The 18,068-nt window shown below is 44.4% G+C and overlaps 1 protein-coding gene and 1 long non-coding RNA gene across 2 annotated transcripts in view; both read left to right on the forward strand.

Annotated features, from left to right (window-relative positions):
- LOC140531790 (uncharacterized) overlaps positions 1–18,068 on the forward strand; it is a 124,779-nt gene that overhangs the window by 98,418 nt on the left and 8,293 nt on the right. The gene's annotated exons all lie outside the window — the stretch shown is intronic.
- LOC140532533 (uncharacterized) lies at positions 811–11,665 on the forward strand. The gene is made up of 2 exons (XR_011976562.1): positions 811–3,323; positions 9,300–11,665. It is a non-coding gene; the product is annotated as an uncharacterized lncRNA (long non-coding RNA).

An 18,068-nucleotide genomic window follows, 5' to 3' on the forward strand; every position in this document is an offset into this window, starting at 1 on the left:
ATGCCCTGTTTACTTAAAAACAGCCACACTTGGGAGATGAAATGTTTAATGCAAATTGTAAATTATCCTTTAACACCAAAGAACAGGATGAAAATAAATCGGTAGAGTACCAGAAAATGGAGCCCCCCCTTAGTAGGAAACATAATTGCCCTGCCCTTCCCTTCCCTTGGTCTTCTTTGCTATGTTTTAATGACCTTGATTTTTTCCCTACCCTGAACCCTAAAATTAACCTTATTCATCTTGGCGTTAACAATTAAATACCCTATATTCTGTTTTCATCATCATCCTTAATAACATTTTATAGGAAAATAGGCCTCCTTTGCCAACCTTCACCTGGTAAAAATGAATGGGGGTAGGGGGAGGGAGAGACAGAGAGGGAGCAGTTCTCAAGAGGCTGTCTAATTAACTGAAAATAAGACTTTCCATTTTTTCCATGTCTGAAAGGCATCTGGCCGTGCTGGGGAAGGGAGCAGGGGGGTGCAGAATAGGGGCATCTGGACATGTTATGATTAGCTGTCCTCAAATAGAACTAAAACACATTCAGGATTGAGAGTCCTCTACCCCAGAGGAAAGCTGGGGACCTGGCCTCCAGCCCTTCCTACCTGTGTGACCCAGGATGAATCTTTTCCCCTCTGGGCTTCATCTTCATATCCATAAAAAGGGGCATTGGACCATAGGGCACTTAAGGCCCCTTAATGCACAGGATGCTCCTGGGGCATGGGAATTCAACTTCTCCATGCATCTTAAGCCTTCTTCTAATACTTGATGGGGAAAGAGGGGAGACTTGGGGTCAGGGGATCTGGGTTCAAGACCAGGGTCTGACACCCAGAACTGGCTGTTTTGACCCTCTGAGACTCCATTTGCTCATGTCTTATATGGGTACCATGATACTGGTACTTCTACCTCTTTTACATGTTGAGAAGAAGGCATTAGGAGGCCCCAGGGAGCTGGAGAGACCCACAGGCTTCCCTACCCTTGATAACCACTCAGATTGCAGCAGGCACCCTCCAAGCAGATGGAGTGACCTCTCTGTTCAGCAGCCAGCCTCCTGTCCTGATGTGTATTTGTTGGGTCTAGGGGAAGAGTGTGTTAATGCTCTTAATCATTCCCATTTATTAAGAGTATGTTCCATTCTAATGGAGGAGACAGCGTGTAACTACTTACGAACATAAAAGATTTGTGAGGAGTAGATGAAAGGTGGTCTTGGAGGAGAAGGGCCCAGCAGCTGGAGGGGACCAGTGGGGGCCTCTCACAGAGGCTGCTAAGCCAGGGATTGTAGAAGGCAGAGATGAGGAGGGATGAATCTGAGAAAGATGGTTGCTGAAGTCCCTTCTAGCTCAGAAATTCTGTGAATAATTAACATAGTTTGAGAAAATGCTCAGCAGATGTTCACAGAGGAGCTCAGAGAATCCCACTTGCTCCCATAACAGCACCAATCCCAGCCCAAGAAGAATTCTCATTCTCCTCCACCTGGGCCATGGTCCATTTACTGGAACTGAGGAGAACGATGACCCTGTGGCCAGCTGGAGAGGAACTAGTCGTTTCTGTCTGAACCCTACGGAGCACAGGTTGAGAAGAATGAGGAAAAAAAAACAATATTCCCTGTTTTTAAAGTGTTTTGTCTATAGTGTCTCTGGCATTTGCTAGCCTTCATCTGAGATTGGTGATATCCTCATCCTCATCTTATAGATGAGGAAACTGAGAAGAATTTAAGTGATTTGCCCCAGGGTCACACAGCTGGTCATTCTCTGGTCTGGGAAAAGCAGCAAAGAAGCTAAAAGTCTGGTATGACATCCTGGAGAAGGCAGTACTCCAGGATGGGTCCATCCAGGCCCAACCAGGAGCAGCGGGCAGAAGGTGTAGAGAGGCAGGTGCAGGCTTGTACCTAGTCTCAGAGCTGAAAGACAGAAATCTCCTTCCAGCCCTCACACATGCCCTCATACCACCCCTAGGCACAGGCCAAACCAGGACTGTCCTGACCTCTCCAGGAGGACTGACCCTCAAGGGTGGTGGAGTGCCTCTGGCTGGGAGTCCAGCTGAAAAGGTGCCTCCCTGAGGCTCTGGACCATTTGGAGCAGTAGGTAGCCCTACTCTTGTTTTGGGACCAGTTTCAAGGAAGCCAAGTTGAGAGGAGCCATGAAAATTGGTTGTCTGAGTGGGAGATGAAAATCTTGCAGAGCATATGGGATTCTTAACCTGGGGTCTGTTAGTGTGTTTCTTTTTAATTTTGATAACTGTTTTGTTGTTGTTGTAAAGTCATTTTCGCTCGTGTTCAACTCTCCATGACCCATTTGGGGTTTTCTTGGCAGAGGTACTAGAGTGGTTTGCCATTTCCTTCTCTAGCTCATTTTACAGATGAGGAAACTGAGGCAAAGAGATGAAGTCACACAGCTAGTAAGTGTCTAAGGCCAGATTTGAACTCAGGTCTTCCTGGCTCCAGGCCCAGCACTCCACTCACTGCTCCACTTAGCAGCCCTTGATAACTGTATTTCAGTATAATTGTTCTCCTTTGTACTCGCCTGTATTTTATTTTATGCACGTACAAAAATGAGTCTGAGATGGGGGGTGGGGCGTAGGCTTCACCAGACTGCTCAAAGGGTCCATGAAACAAAGAAGGGGAAGAATCGCCCCCAGGAGGGGTGCACCCAGCATTAAGGTGAGAGGTCACGTCCTGCTCCGGTCAGTCTGCATTGGCAGAACATTCATTGCCAGCATGCTATGCCCTTCAGGAGCCTGGGTCTCTGCGGGTGTGTAAAAACCTATAGGAAGACACCATTCGATATTTAAATTGTGTCCCCAGGGGCTCAGCGCAGCCCCTGGCACCTAGTAGGTGCTCCCTCACTGACGCCTGTTGAGTGAGTGGTGGCTGCGCAAAAGCAGCGGCAATAACCTCATTACTGGCCTCTTTTGAACAAAAGCCCATTTCTTCTAGAAGCCAGTCCTGCCGCCTCCAGCCAAGAGTGCTCCAAGGAAAAGGTACTGAAGGACGGGGCCGGAAATTGGCTTGTGAAAGTGCATGAAAGTAAACACGATTGCAGCATTTATACAGTTACCTGCCCAGGTTCCCTCATCTACAAAGAAGATGTTCTTTTTGTAGCCTTCACATTCAGGTGTTGGAATCCTTCAGTTTACCTGCACGTGCATCTTGAAAGGCCTTTAAGGGAGCGTGTCCATTTGAGGAGGCAACATTCAGCCCTTTTTCTCACCCTAAAGCCATTTCTTTCCTTTGGCCTGAGGCAGGACAGTCGAAACAGTGCCGGAGTTGATGTCTGGTAACCTGGGTTTGAATCCTGGCCCTGACCCTTGCTGCTAAGCGACTGTGGGTAAGTTATGTCTTCATCTGATGGCCAGATGGTCCAAGGTCCTTTGTAGCTTTCAGTCCATAGTCCTGAATCCTGGTGCTGATCCTTCCTGGCTTGTATGACCCCAAGGAGATGACTTAGCTCTCCTGACCCTCATTTTTCCCGACCCTCATTTTTCCCATCTATAAAATGACAGAGCTAGATAGGGTGATCTCTGTGTTCTGTTCCGTCTCCAAGCCTGTGAGCCTGTGTCTTTGATCTAACATTTCTGTAGCTTTTGGAGCAGCCCTGTAAAAGTCACAGCCTTCCTGACCCTCAGTTTCTCCTTTGACAAGATCGGGATAATATTATTTACAGTGCCTAGCTTCCAGAGTTGTTTCTAAGTGCTTTGTAAACCTGAATGTGCTATAAAAATGGGAATTTCTGTTTTATTAAGATTGCTTAAAGGATTATCAGAACAATCTCTACCATTCTCTCAAAGTGGGTGGCTTTAGTAGGCATAGAATCTAGATCCAAAGATAGAAGATACCTTAGAGGGCACTTAGCCTAGCTCTCTCATTTTACAGATGAGGAAACCTGTCCAGGAGGACGTCAATGTTTGCTTTGTGGATTGCCAGGCTGGCAGTGTGTAGCATACAGTGGTGTGGGATGAGTCAGGAGACCTGGCTTTGCCACATACTGCCTGACTAATGCTTATCTTATTACCTGGTGAGTCATTTGACTTCCCTCAATTTCCCCATTTCTGAAGTGAAGGAGTTAGCATATACAGTCTCTATTATCATCCTGCGGCATTCTCATTCTCTCTCTCTCCCTCCCTCCCTCCTTCCCTCCCTCCCTCCCTCCCTCCTTCCCTTCTTCCCCCTCTCTCCCTGCCCCCCCTGCTTCCTACCCCCACTATGATTCTTATTCAAGTGGGCTCATTGATGTTTTTCTTCATGACTTGGATAAAGGCTCAGATGACATTGTCATCAAATCTTTGGGTCAAGCAGTACTTTGAGGGATAGCTAGGATGCTGGTTGGTGGATCCAAGACCTAAAGAGATCTTAGCAGACCAGAGCATTGGTCTGGAACTAGCAAGATAAAAATTCCTTTGGGATAAATGTAAAGTCTTGTACACTTGGGTACAAATAATCAAATTTACAAGTACAAGATGCGAGTAACATTCAGTATTCCTTAAACTGAAGTTCTCAACCAAGCTCTGAAAGGGTCACAAGTGGAAAAACTTTAAGAAGCAGTGCCTAGATAGCAGTTCTGAAAAAGTTCCAGGGGTCACCGTGTGCTACAAGTTTCAAGGAGTCACCTGTGTGATATAATAGCCAACTACAGCCATCTTGGGTTGAGTGAAAAAGGAAACAGTTTCTAATAATCGGGGGAGGGATGACAGCCCCACCATACTCTGACCTCATCAGACCTTATTAGAGCACTGTGTTTTGTTCTGGGCACTGTAGTATAAGAAAGGCATTGATAAGTCACAGAGTACAACAAGGAGGGCAGTCTCTAACTGAAATCCAGTGTGGGCAACAAACCCCCTGTAGTATTAGGCTTCCCCTGCCCGCCGAAGGTGAGAGGCAGGGGGTCCGTGACCCAGAAAAGGTTTAAGACCCCTCTGCTAGATCAGAACCTCCTGCAGCGCAGGATTGGTATCATTTTTGTCTTAGCCCTAGGCCCTGCCCTGTCTTTATGGACTAATAAAGACGTGTTGAAATGAATTGCGTTACATCCCTACCAAAGCGGGTTGGGAGGTTCACCACATAAAGTAGAAGCTAGTCTATTTTTTACTGTACTTCTTTACTTTTTAAAAATTTTTAAAATAGCAATTTCCATTTTTACTCTTCTAAAATATTTAATTCTCCCTCAGAAGATTTAACATCTTATTTCCTGAGGATTAACTCTTCCATTTTTAAAGAGGGTGCCTTCATTTAACTCAGCCAAGAATAGGTTTCTGGGTTTTGGGTTTTTTTTATTACTGAGTGGAATGGAGGCTGGCCAGCCTCTGGGTGGCCAGAGGGCCCTGGCCACTCTCTCTTTAGGTCTCTGCTTTCCTATCAGGAAAACTCAAAATCAGTTTGGTTTTTTATTTTTATTATTATTATTAAACACATGAAGATTTTTTTTAAAGCAAAGTTTCACCCACCAAGACCAATTTTAAGGGGATTAATACTCAATGAATAATGCATTTGGGGGAATCTTATAGCAATAATGCTTAATTGGAAGAGGCAAAAAAAAAAAAATCAGCTGTCACAAAATACAGAGAATCCACACTGGAAATGTGAAGTGTGTTTTCGAGGTTAGTGTTGATCCTGAGCCAATCAGAAGAGGGAGGGAGGGCAGCCTCCTGGGCGCCATAAATATCCTGGATTTGGCACCAGCCTGGACAGTTACGGTTACTGGAAGCATTTCCCTAATTGTCTGTTAGTTAAGGACTGCCAGCGAAGGGGAAGAGACACACAGAGAGATTAAATAAAGCCTTCCTAATGCCACCTCCTTTTTTATTTGTAGGTCCTAATCAAAAGCTTCATTTATCCCTCTACTTGAGTAATTAAGTCATGTTATGTTGATCTCATGTGACTGCCCCAAAATATTTCAGGGGCAGCAGCTTCCTTGCCTTCTTTCCTGGGGGCTACTGCTGTCCTCCTCCCCAACCTTCCATCCCTTTGAGTCCTCCCTCCTTCCCCGCTGGTGGTTATCCATCGTTGATCTGGCTGTGCCTGTGCTCTGAAACCTTGGCTTTGTGATATTAGCTAGGAAAAGAGATTGTTTAGTTTTCAGAAATCTCCATTTCCCCATACCCCGAATATAGCCTAACCCCATTTTGAAGAGATGTGAAGGACTAAAATGCCTCTTAGAGGCAGCTGGATAGCACCATGGACAGCACTCTGGACCAGGAGTAAGGAAGATTTGAGATCAGATTCTGCCTCAGACACTTACTAGCTATATGACCCTGGGCAAGTCACTTAACCCTGTCTGCCTCAGTTCCCTCGTCTGTAAGATGAGCTGGAGAAAGAAGTGGCAAGCTACTCCAGTATCTTTGCCAAGAAAACCCCAAATGGGGTCACAAAGATTCAACTGCAACTGAAAATAACTAAACAACAACACCTTCCAGGGCTGTTGTGGGGAGTAAATGAGACAGCATTTGGAAAGAGCTTTGCAAACCTTAAAACGTTATTTTAAAAAGCTGTTATCAAATAAAAGATTTCCTAGCAAATACTTAGTCAGAAATAGCTGGAGTAGAGGGGAAGGATGTCTATTAGGGGGAGGGGGTTACTAGATCCAAATTAGAATAATTCTTGACCAATTGGGATCATGGTTTTTTCCTCCAAATTCAGATTTGATAGCTAATGAAAGGGCATTTTTAAGCTCTCCTTCACATATATTATCAGCGAGAGAATCCATGTAAAGCTCTTTGCAAGCCTTAAAATACTCTATAAATGTACTTTCATAATAATTATTGTCATTATTACTATTTAACACATTGTTTCAAATGCATAGATCCAGTGTGGTATGATGGAAAGTATGCTGGATTTGAATCCAAAAGACCTGGGCTCAGATTCTCACCATAGAGCTGACAGGTAGACACTGGTCTGAGGCCATCGATTCAGGGACAGAAGGAATCTTAGAATTTGTCTAGTCTAACCCCTTCCTTGTTGTGAATGAAACAACAGAGCCCAGACGGGTGAGAGAAAAGTTCCCAAAAGCCCACAGCTGACCAGGAATGGAATGTTCCCTTAAGCTCTGCCCACTGCAGAAAATGTCTAACTGTCCATAACCAAAGTTCCCTTCTGGCTCAGAATCTGATAAACCTAAATTACATTTTTTAAAAATAAAAACGGAATTAGGATTCCCCTCTAAAACACACACATACATGCATGTACACACACACATGCACCCACAAGCAATTTCTTCCCATTTCTAAGCTTCCCTTCCTGGGATGAGGGAGAGCAAAGGATTTGTATGGGCAGCTTTGCCCTTCTGCTCTCTCGTAGGACCTTTTGATTTATAAACCCAAGGTAGAGAAGAGAGTCCTCCTGCTCCCCCAAGGGTTCGATACACTGAATGCCAGTTCATTCTGTGAACACCTGCTGTGCTATGGATGTTCCTGTAGCCATGGGGACTCACTGCCATGATCATTTCCCTGCCCAAGTACCACCCCCACCCATACACCATGGTGGCACATCTGTCTGGTGACTTAGAATGCAGTGTGGCCTTTGGGACGTGCTGGAGATGGCAGGGGGAGAGTGTCCCTGAAACACTGTATCTGAGATGACAGGAACATCGCACACTCCATCCAAGGGTTTCCCAGTCAGAAAAATGTCAGAGCCTGGTTTTTTTCTCACTTCATGGGGATGTTCATTTGCTGTTTATCATACCCTTCCTATTGGTTTTTTAAGGATATTACATTCTTCAGGGCTTAGACGCAGTCCTTCTGCCTCATGCAGGAGCTGTAACAGCAGAGGAGATGCTGCAGTAAGCCATTTCTGGCTACCTTTCTGCATCTATCAGAGGCTGTTTGGTGATAGCAGATTTGACCTTCTGCTCTGGGTCTTGGCTTATGTTTCGCCAGGCACCTTAGACCCAGGAGGGCATTTTGGTTTTGTATAAAACTAACAATGATGATTTATAAGAGTCTATCCCTAGAGAGAAAGCCTTCTTTGTTTTAGAAGTGCAGAACCCGGGCAAATACACTTATTCTAAATGAAACTGAGATCTCCCAAGGATCGCTGTCACCAAAGAAACAATCAGAAAGAGGCTGTAATATTGATGGCATATTTGAGGCAATGTTGCAGATGGATGGACGTGGTCACCTGCATGATCATCGTTCTCAGAAGTAGCCACTGATTTGTGACAAAGCAATAAAAACCACAGTTTTATCTGCATTTTAGAAAATTTTAGCCAGAGTGATATGGCCTGAAGAGGGCCAGGATGGGAATCAGACCTACAGCTCTCACCTCGCTTGGGCCCTGACATCGTGTTGATCATTAGCCTCTCTGCCTCAGCTTTCTTCATCTGTAAAATGGGGGACAGTCCATCTCTACTAGTAGCACTTGGTCTTAAAAAGCTACAGGATAGCAGCTCCTGTACCATTCTGAAAAATAGCAACCATTTTGGTCTGTATTTCACATAGACGTATACAGACAATACATAGTCTGTATCTTACTTAGACACACAACACTCCTCATCATTAACAGTTACAAAATTTGAAGTTTGCAAAGCACTTTACACCCCTTATCTTAATTGAGTTTCACAGCAACTTTAAGATGGAGTTACTGCAGTTGTTATCACCATTTTAGAGAGGGAGGAGACTGAGGCTTGCCCACTGTCATAGTTGGTATATGCAAGTGAAAGAACATCCCCCCCCAAGAGAAATGCTATCACCTAGATGGATATTTTCTGTATATTTCCCATTTGTGCCAGGTGTTTGCACACCCTCCTGCAGAGGGAAATCATTTTGGGGTACAGCCCTCTGAAAATATCTCCTAAGATTTCCAAACAGACACCGAGATATGGGCAGAGGGAAGCTCTTTATAGGCTCGAGTGCTCTCTTCAGACGCATTTTATTTAAAATATTCAGCCATGAAGTCTGGTCGTTTCGTGTGTGTGTGTGTTTAACTGAGTTTGAAATTTCCACATTTTTTCTGTATGTTTCATGTGAAGTTTTTTTTTTCTCCCCCTCTGCATTTATCACAGAAAGATTAACCCTGATGCGTAGTTTCAGATCTAATTTAGCCCTTCCTGTCTTGAGGAAAACAAATATTTTCATAGGACGTCCTTAAGGTTCATCGTTTAACATACACCAGTGTTGCTTTTTTCTAGGTCAGGAAGCAATAGAAATGTGGTGTTTGTGACAAGATACTCATGAAGTCATAGATGGAAGCATCTAGTTCCTCGAAATGATATGAATGGGGAGGGGGGGATTGTGGGAATCCAAGCCAGCAAAATCTTCTTTTGGTAAAGAATTCAAAATTTTATCACCTCTTTCATCCCTCGCTCCTGTTCCAGATGGAGATGGAGTGACCTCTTGCTTGAGATGATGGCCAGCACCTGGGTTTCAGGGAAAGGAAAACGGACCAGATTTGGAGTTAGAGATCTGGGTTCGACTCCTGACTGGGCAACTTGGCTCCCCTCTCTCGGCTTCGATTCCCTCACCTCTCAAATGAGGGGATTGGATTAGGGGATGCCCGAAGACCATCCCTCCAAGATCTCATTCTTGATTCTGTGTATTTGAGTCAGGGAGGAATGGATTAGCTGGTGACCTTTGAGTTCTCTCTGGATTCTGTGATTTTTTCTCACCTGAGTGTAAAAATTAAAAAAAAAAAATGAAGAACCCTTACTTGCAGTTATGATGAAGTAAGTGGAGGCAGCTGGCTGGCCAGAAAGAACAGCTGCCTAGCAGGAGAGGGACCTTAGCTCCGTATCTCCTTCCCTTCCTGCTAGGCTCTGGTCAGGTAGATTGGCTGTGTCTATTAAAGTGTAAGTATTAGCAAATAGAGATAAATGTGGCCGTTGCTTGGTAACTAATCCAATCTGAGAAGGAAATAAAAATAGATTCGTAAATTTAGAACTTTTAGGCCATGTGCCAAGCCAAGTATTCTTGCTCGCCTCCATTTCACAATCCATAGATTGAAAGGGAAGGTGGATATGTGTGTGTGTGTGTGTGTGTGTGTGTGTGTGTGTGTGAATATGGGATAGGTGGTGTTCTGTGTTGACAAAAGCAGTTGCACCTTTCCTGCGTTGGTAGCAGGGTCAGAGTTCTCAGAACACAGTCAGGTAGGACTACAGGACTTGGGGATGGCGAGGAGGAGACAAGGAACAGATGCTACTTCAATGGGAAAAAGAAATTCCTCGAAATTAATCTGATTAAAAAGCCAAAAGGGTACTGTATAATTTAAGCCACATTATACTGTCGGAAGAAATAGGATAAAGGTTCAGTTTTACTCATCTTAATGTAAAAAAATACTCTCTTTCCCTCCCAAGGAGCTTTCCCATAAGACACTGAAAATTAAGAAACACTTCCTTATTGTGTGATCATAGTAATTATAGAATGGTACCCCGAGTTGGAGTCTCGGGAAAGCGTATGGAAAATAAATCGATGTATCTTCTGCATCCCTGGTCAAGAACACGCTTTCAGCGAGTCCAAATAGTACTTTTTCTGTCTCAGCAACAACAGTATTCCAATGAACCATGAGCCTGAGCTGTTTCAGATGGTGTCATTTGGGGGAGGTCAGAGGATCATAGATTCAGATGTGTGGCTTCCAGCCCACTCATTTTACAGACGAGGAATCCGGTGGCATACCTGAGAATCGGCAGAACCTCAGCGGCTGGTGAGTCCTTTCCAGGCCCAAAGATCTCTTTAAATCTGATATAACTGCAATTTGGATCTTAAACCCCATCTGGAAATCCGTCAGGCAGGAGAAGATTGTCTGAGAGGTTTTGGAGCCAGGAGAGAAGAAAGCCGAGTTGTTTGTGTTGAAGGCTTTCCCCAAGGCCTGTTTGGACAGCCCAGCAGGCACGTGGCCTCCTCTGGCTTTCACCCCTTCTCTGGACATTGCTGACAAATAATAGTGCTCAAGTCCTGAGGGAGGATCATCACTCCCTGCTCTGTATTCCGCAGAGAAGAAAAGGTATGTTAACTCCAAAGGTCCTTTTCCCTTCTCCTCTTTCCACTTTTTAGCCACTTCAGACACTTGCGTTATTCAGAACGCCAATTTGAAAAGGCAATAGAAGAGAAAGAGGGCCCTTTGGAGCAGCAAAATAATCTGGTTTTCACTACTGTTCTTCTTCTAGTAAAGAATGAACAAACTAATGGTTCTTTGAAAAGTTTTTTTTGTCAACAACTATTGCTTGTTTAAGCAGAAGGTTAGCTGATAAAAAACGGCCTTGTGTGATGAAAGTGCTTCCTTGGTGGTGGTGGGGAAGAATGAATGAACTAAACTTAACAAAGAAAATCATTTTTGCTGGGCTGATGGCTTGGTTTTCTCATATCAGAAAATAACACATTTCTGTTTCTGTAAACAGTTCATAATCTTTATAGCACTTAAAGGTCTAGGAAATGTTTTCTTTCAACTGACCCTAGGAGGGAGGTAGTATACTTATTAGTATCCCCATTATACAGGTGACACAATCAAGTCTCAGATGCCTTAAGTCACACAGCTAATAAGTGGGAGAATCAAGACTTTGCCCTCCATCCCGTTTCCAAGTCCAGCATTCTGGCCTGCTCCTGTAATCTGCTGGTCTTAAATCAGATTATGACATGTATTCAGAGTGTTTAAATGCCTATTCTTGGCAATATAGCAAATAGTCAAGTAAGTTTGGAAAAGCACAGTATTATTCTCTTGTTGCATTAAAGTCTAAGCTAAAAAAAGAAAGATTTTTTTTAGAATCTCACAGGAATGGGGGAGGTGAGGGTGTGATTTAGAAGTGTGTGTGTTTTGTTATTTTAAAAACCATATGATGAAATGGATTACCTTTTGCAAAGAGCACACGTTGCCGAATCCATAAAATAGCCCTTTTTAAAGCCCTTACTCTAGCTTCTCCAACCCATTTGAGCTTGAGAATTTGAACTTATGACATAAAATGTCTATTTGAAAAACACCACCATAGCCATATGGCATAAAATGGCTCCTTTTCTCTATGTCTGCTGAGAAAAAGAAAAATCCACCTGAAGACCCTCTGCTATGTGAGCAGAAGGAATCTTGCTTTCAGAGGGGCCAGCATCTCACCCTTTTATTTCTGAAGCCATCCTGGCGCTAATTGACAGGAAGGCATCAGGCCTAACTTGTAACTGGTGACCTCTTCTGGTCTTGTTCTTTAGGGCCAAACAGAAACAGAGTTAAGCCCTTTTCTTCAAGTGTCTGCTCTTCCAAGTAGTTGAAGACAGCCATTGTGGTCCTGGGGTCTATAACCAGTGCTCACGGCACAGACCAGGGGGCATTCACCCTTCCAGTCACTCTCCTTCGAACTCTGTGTCGATTCTCAGTGTCCTTTCTAAACAGATGCCCTGAACCAAACAAAGTAGTCTAAATGGGAGGTTCCAGCTAACTGAGCATGGCAAGATGGGCACCTTCTTATTCCTTATTCTTATTTCTTATCCTTATTCTCATTTGTTATTCAGTTGTGTCAGTCGTGTCCAACTCTTCATGACCCCATTTGGGGTTTTCTTGGCAAAGATATTGGAGTGTTTGCTTTTTCCTTCTTCAGCTCATTTTACAGATGAGGAAACTGTGGCAAACAGGGTGAAGTGATTTGCCCAGGGTCACACAGCTAGGAAGTGTCCAAGGCCTGAATGGAACTCAGGTCTTCCTGACCACAGGCCTAGTCCTCTGTGCACTGTGATGCCGCCTAGCTGGACATTACACTTCTCTTATTGGGGCCCCTTGGGATCACATTGGGATTTTTGGTCTCTCCGTCATGCTGCTCACTCCCATTGAGTTTAAAGTCTCCCCAAACTGGAAATGGTCATTTTCAGACCAACTGCTTTCTAAACATGCCTTCCCCACCTTGCCCCCAAGCAGAAGACTTCACATTTGTTCCTGCTACATTTCATCCGAGTGTTCTGAGCCATCAGGATGTCTCCAGGCCCCACCTCAGGCATCCCAACTCAGTGTCATCTACACTCTTGCTCAGTACCTGCCTGTTGTAACCTCCCCAAGCTCAAACCCATGTAAATCGAATGCCCTGCCCACGGGTCAAGCTGACCTAGAAGCTCTCCCCCCACAACCATGGAGGAATCGCCAGCATTCCCATGTTGTTGACTTATAACTGTTTCTTTTCCCCTCACTTTAGGGTTTTGTGGGGGCTGAAAATTGAGTTTTAACTATCTCTCATCTCCCATGTCCCCTGGCCATGAGAAGGCTGGGAGTGTGGCCAAGATAGCCCTTGGAGAGAAAGGGAGGAGGGTGCCTGGGGAAGATGTTGTCTTCTCCTCCCCCTCCCAGGGAGATAGGAAGAAAATGGGATGGGAGTCTGGAGAGACCCAGGTTCGAATCCTGCTTCTGATTTACTGATTGTATAATACTTGTCCTATTTCATGGGGTTTGTTGTTGAGATCAGAGGAGCTCATGTACAGAAGCATTTTGTAAGCATCGAAATGAATAATAATGACATTTATATGTGTGTGTATGTATACCATTTTCAGGTTTTCAGTGCATTTTATATAAATGTTGGCTGTTATTCTTATACTCATCAGTCAGATCCCATCTATCGAGATTCCAGAAGCCACAGTTTTCTCCTGTCCTGTCTGTTGCTTTGAATTAGCCTTTGTGTTTGACAGCTACTGCCCTGCTCTGCCCAGCCTCCCTGTCTGGCCCCCATTTCCACTGTTCATTCAGCTTCTCTCTCTCTGACTGCCTCTTCCTCCCCCTCTCTCTCTCCCTCCCTCCCTCTCCTTCCCTCCCTCTCCCCTCTTGGGCCCAAGCCTGGAGGTGGGAAAGCAGAGAATTCCAGGAACTGCTTTTACTGGTCTTTGAGAGATGCCGAGTCAGACCGAGCTCCCTGGGGGCCAAGCCAAGCTTTGTGCATCCATCGGACAGCCAGAACCAGGGTCAGAGATTCTTGGCATGTTCTACGTCTTGATTGCTTAAAGAAATAAAACCCTTGCTCATTTGGGAGGAAATTATTTTTATTGCTCTAGTGAAATCTTATTCTACAATCCCTCCAAAAGAGAAAAAAGATTTAATCCTGTTTTTAAATTCAGAAACATTTAAGGGAATTCTTAACCTAGAATCCATAGGCTTGTGGTTTAAAGTAGTTTGTTAACTGTATTTCACCATACTTGCTTTCCTTGGTAATCTTAGGTGTTTGATGCATTTAAGAGTAATATTCGGAAAAGAGGCCCATAGGTTTCACCAGACTGCCAAAAGATTAAGAATCTCACATTTCAAGGAACATCCACACAATTCTCTTACCTAAGCATCTTGCTAATAAATAACACAATTAAAAAGATTTTCTATAACTCATTAAAAAGTAATGTCTGCCCTTTGAATCTGACCACGTGTGTAGGAATCATAGGATTACATATTTAGAGAGGCCCTCAGAGGGCAGGGAGCCCAACCCCCTCATTTTACAGATAAGGAAACTGAGGCCCGCGCAGATTCAGCTGAGTATTTGTCCAGGTTTACACAAATCCTGCCAGAGGTTGGACTTGAGCCCAGGTTCTTTAAGATGTCTCCATAGATACCACAGTGTGTCTTGTGTAGCTTATCTGACCAAATCATTTAAGATTATGGTTTTCCTCAGTTTTTTTTTTATTTACTCTATATTTTCACATCTTGGTATCAGGTCACAGTTAATGGGCCATTCACACCTAAATAAAGAAGCACACTAAAACGTGCTGGGTTTAGATTTATGACACACAGTACAGAGGCTTCAGAATGTGCTGGAGACCACTTGGTCCCTGAGTCTGATGCTCTCGAGTGGGTTTTGCTGTTCAGTCATTTCTGTGATCCCATTTGAGGTTTTCTTGGCAAAGATACTGGAGTGGTTTGCCATTTCCTTCTCCAGCTCATTTTACAGATGAGGAAACTGAGGCAAACAAGGTGAAGTGACTTGCCCAGGATCACACTAGTAAGTATCTGAAACTAGATTTGAACTCAGGAAGATGAATTTTCCTGACTTCAGAAACAGCTCTCTATCCACTGAACCACCTAAATGCCCTGCTGATCTTAGTTCTTAGCAATTTTAGATATCCTGGAAATCCTAACATTTTATTAAAAAGTTTTTTTATAAGTTTGACCTGCATGAAAATGTCAGTTTTCTTCATTTGGATCTATGCCCCTCCAAGGCCAAAGTCTCCCCGCTGAAGCTTGACCAAAAATGTTTCCCCTCCATTTTTAAGATCCAAAGACATCTTGTGGTGTAGAAGTGACCTCATCAAAACTAAATGGTAGTACAGAGGGTCTCCCCACTTCCACCATGCTCCAGCTACCCTGGGTCTTCATTCTTCAACCCTGGAAGCTTCGGGGACCTGGAGGTAACAGACAAAGAAATTCCTCTGAGACTGAAGTCTTCTCCAGGAATTTGATATGTTCTTAAAGTTGCTTCCTCCCTTCTTCCATGGTATGAAGTTTGAGGTCATCAAGGCAGAAGTCAATGCCTGTGTTTGGTGGGACAGGAGGAAGTTCTCAGTGTCAGTGCCCTCAAGATGGACATGATGGGTCTCCCCTGATCAGGATGGATGACACATTCAGCAGTTTTAAGTCCTCCTAACTGTAGTAGCAGAAGAGACAGAGACAGAGGAGAGAAAGAGAGAGAGGAGAGAGAGAGAGAGAGAAGGATGGACAGAAGGATGGATGAATGGGCTTTTCTAATGCCTACTCTATGCCAGGCTATGCTAACAGCTTTACACATTTTATCATTTGATCCCCATAACAACCTTGGGAGGCAGATGCTATTACTTATTCCCATTTTACAGATAAGGAAACTGAGCTCTAGAAGGGTTAAGTCACTTACCCAGGGTCACACAGCTATTATGTCAGAGACTAGATTTGAACTTGCATCTTCCTGATGGCCAAGCACTTTCTCCTCTGCATCTCATCTCTCCATCTTTTCCCCAAGGATGGCATGAGAGATTTTCTTAAAGGCTTTGCTGAAAGACTGTCTTCAAGAGTTGCTGTAGCCAAAATATTTATCCCATGGTAGTGATCCTCTCTGAACATCATCACAAGGGCAGGTCCTCATGAAGGATGAACAGTTACTCAACCAGGTCACGCTCAACATCTTTCCACTTGAAAAGGACTTGTCCAAGGTTGGCCACCAGTGGCATGACCTTTGAGACACAGGGATATCTCCAAACCACGCTGAGGCATCATGGAGGGAGAGGAGGAATATAGATCACATGCTTTTAAGCCTCTAGAAATTATCCCTGACACCTGAACCTAAGGCAGCCCTGTAAGATCATAAGTGGCAGTGCAAGTTCTGTGGATTGGTGTGGTGGTTGTTTTTTTGCCTTTCTTTGTATTCTCAGACCTTAGCACATAGTAAGTGTTTATTAAATGCTGTGGGCTTGAATTATACCCATTTTACAGATGAAGACAGATTCAAAGGGAAGTAATTTGCCCAGAGTCTCACAGGAAGAAGCCCTCTAACTAAAACCCGGGTTTTCTGACTCTTGGGTCCAGTGCTTTTTTCTGTGGCATCTGGGGATGAGGCACAGTATGGGACAGGATGGAACAGCTGTCTTCAGTGTCTTTAGGCATTGGAAGAGCAGGGAGCAGGGATTATGCTTGGTCTCATGGCCAAAAGCAGGAATGCCAAGTAGAAGTGACAGGAAGGCAGACTTTGGCTCTGTATTGGGACCAGATCCTTCCCAAAGTAGAATGGCCTGCCTCAAGGGCAGGGAGGTCTACAAGCAGAGGCTGATGTCCACTTGTCTGGTGGGTTAGATGGGGATGGTTTTTCAGGTGAGACTTCTAAATGGCCCTTGCTCTCCTCCTCCTCCTCCTCCTCCACTGATTCTGTGATCTCAGGCTCTGTCTGTCCTTGTGGGTGGGGCCTCAGGGGTGGAGGTTGGGGTGGAGGATTGGATACCACTGGCCTCCTTCCCTGCCTCCCTCCCTTTACAGTCTGTTTTGTCTGATTATTGGCAGCCCTGGCTTCACAACTAAAGTCTAGGCCAGACCCGTTGATTAAGGTCGTTACTTATGTTTATACCTGGTTTTTCTTATTTTCCCCACTTCTGCTCATTTTTCTTGAATCTTTCCTCTGTCTTTCCCACACCTGTTTCACCCCAAATGTAGACCACATGGAAGCATTCCTGGCCTCATCCCATCCCCATGCTACCACTGCCTCCTGAAACCCAAAAGTTACAGACAAAAAATCTCACTCTCCCTCTACCCAGCCCCCTTTTTAAAAAACAAATAAAATGAGTATACTTCCAAAAGATAAAAGTTGAAACTTAGTAGAAAGCACCACCCCTGGGGCACGTGCTACTGCATGTGCTGGTAATGGCAGTCAGAGGCAGCTGTCAGAATTCTACAAGAAAAAACCCTGTCCCCTCCCAATTATGCGCATTCATTAGCTGAGCTCCCATTCTCTTTCAGAAAACATTTTATGACAATATCTCTTCCAAGAGGCAAGCACCTATCTCATCTGGGTGTCAGGGCAGTGTCCGTAGCATGCGACCTCCAGGGAGATCCTTCTGATAACGCCGTATTAGAGACAGCCAACTTAGGGGTTTTATCATAGGGGCAGGAGTTGTCTGTTCCATTTTGGCAGACGACCATCAACAAAAGCCTCTTCCTCCCGAGAAAATTAAACGTACAGGTTTCAGGGAGCTGTGGTGATGATGACGTGCCATTGTCTGCCGCCTGAAAGGCAGACTTGGCAAGTGAGTGGCCGATTTTTGTGTCTTTACCCCCAGACCAGTAGCAACGTGTTTAATATTTGTCAGATGGGTCTTAGATAAGGCAGAAAGTGAAAGGTACCATAATTTCCAGCTTTCAGGCAGTCTCTTTATCTGGGTACAACAGTGGCCATTTTGGTCAATATGAGTTAATAACACGGCAGCTTTTGTTGCAACAGTCAGTAAATAGAGGCTGGTTTTTAAAAAAGATTTCTGAATGGTCTATTGTGAGTCTGATTTGGTGCTAGGTAAGCAAAATTGAAAGTGCATCAAGAGGGAGCTCCCTTTATTGTCAGTAATGCTCAAAGGATCACAGATCTTGGACCTCAGGTAGGTCCAACCACCCCTCTCATTTTGTAGATAAGGAGACTGCTCTCCAGAAATGTGAATCACCTTGCCCAAGATAGGAGTCGTCAGGATTCGAACCCAGT

This window comes from Notamacropus eugenii, chromosome 3, assembly GCF_028372415.1.
Source record: "Notamacropus eugenii isolate mMacEug1 chromosome 3, mMacEug1.pri_v2, whole genome shotgun sequence".
NCBI classification, from domain to species: domain Eukaryota; kingdom Metazoa; phylum Chordata; class Mammalia; order Diprotodontia; family Macropodidae; genus Notamacropus; species Notamacropus eugenii.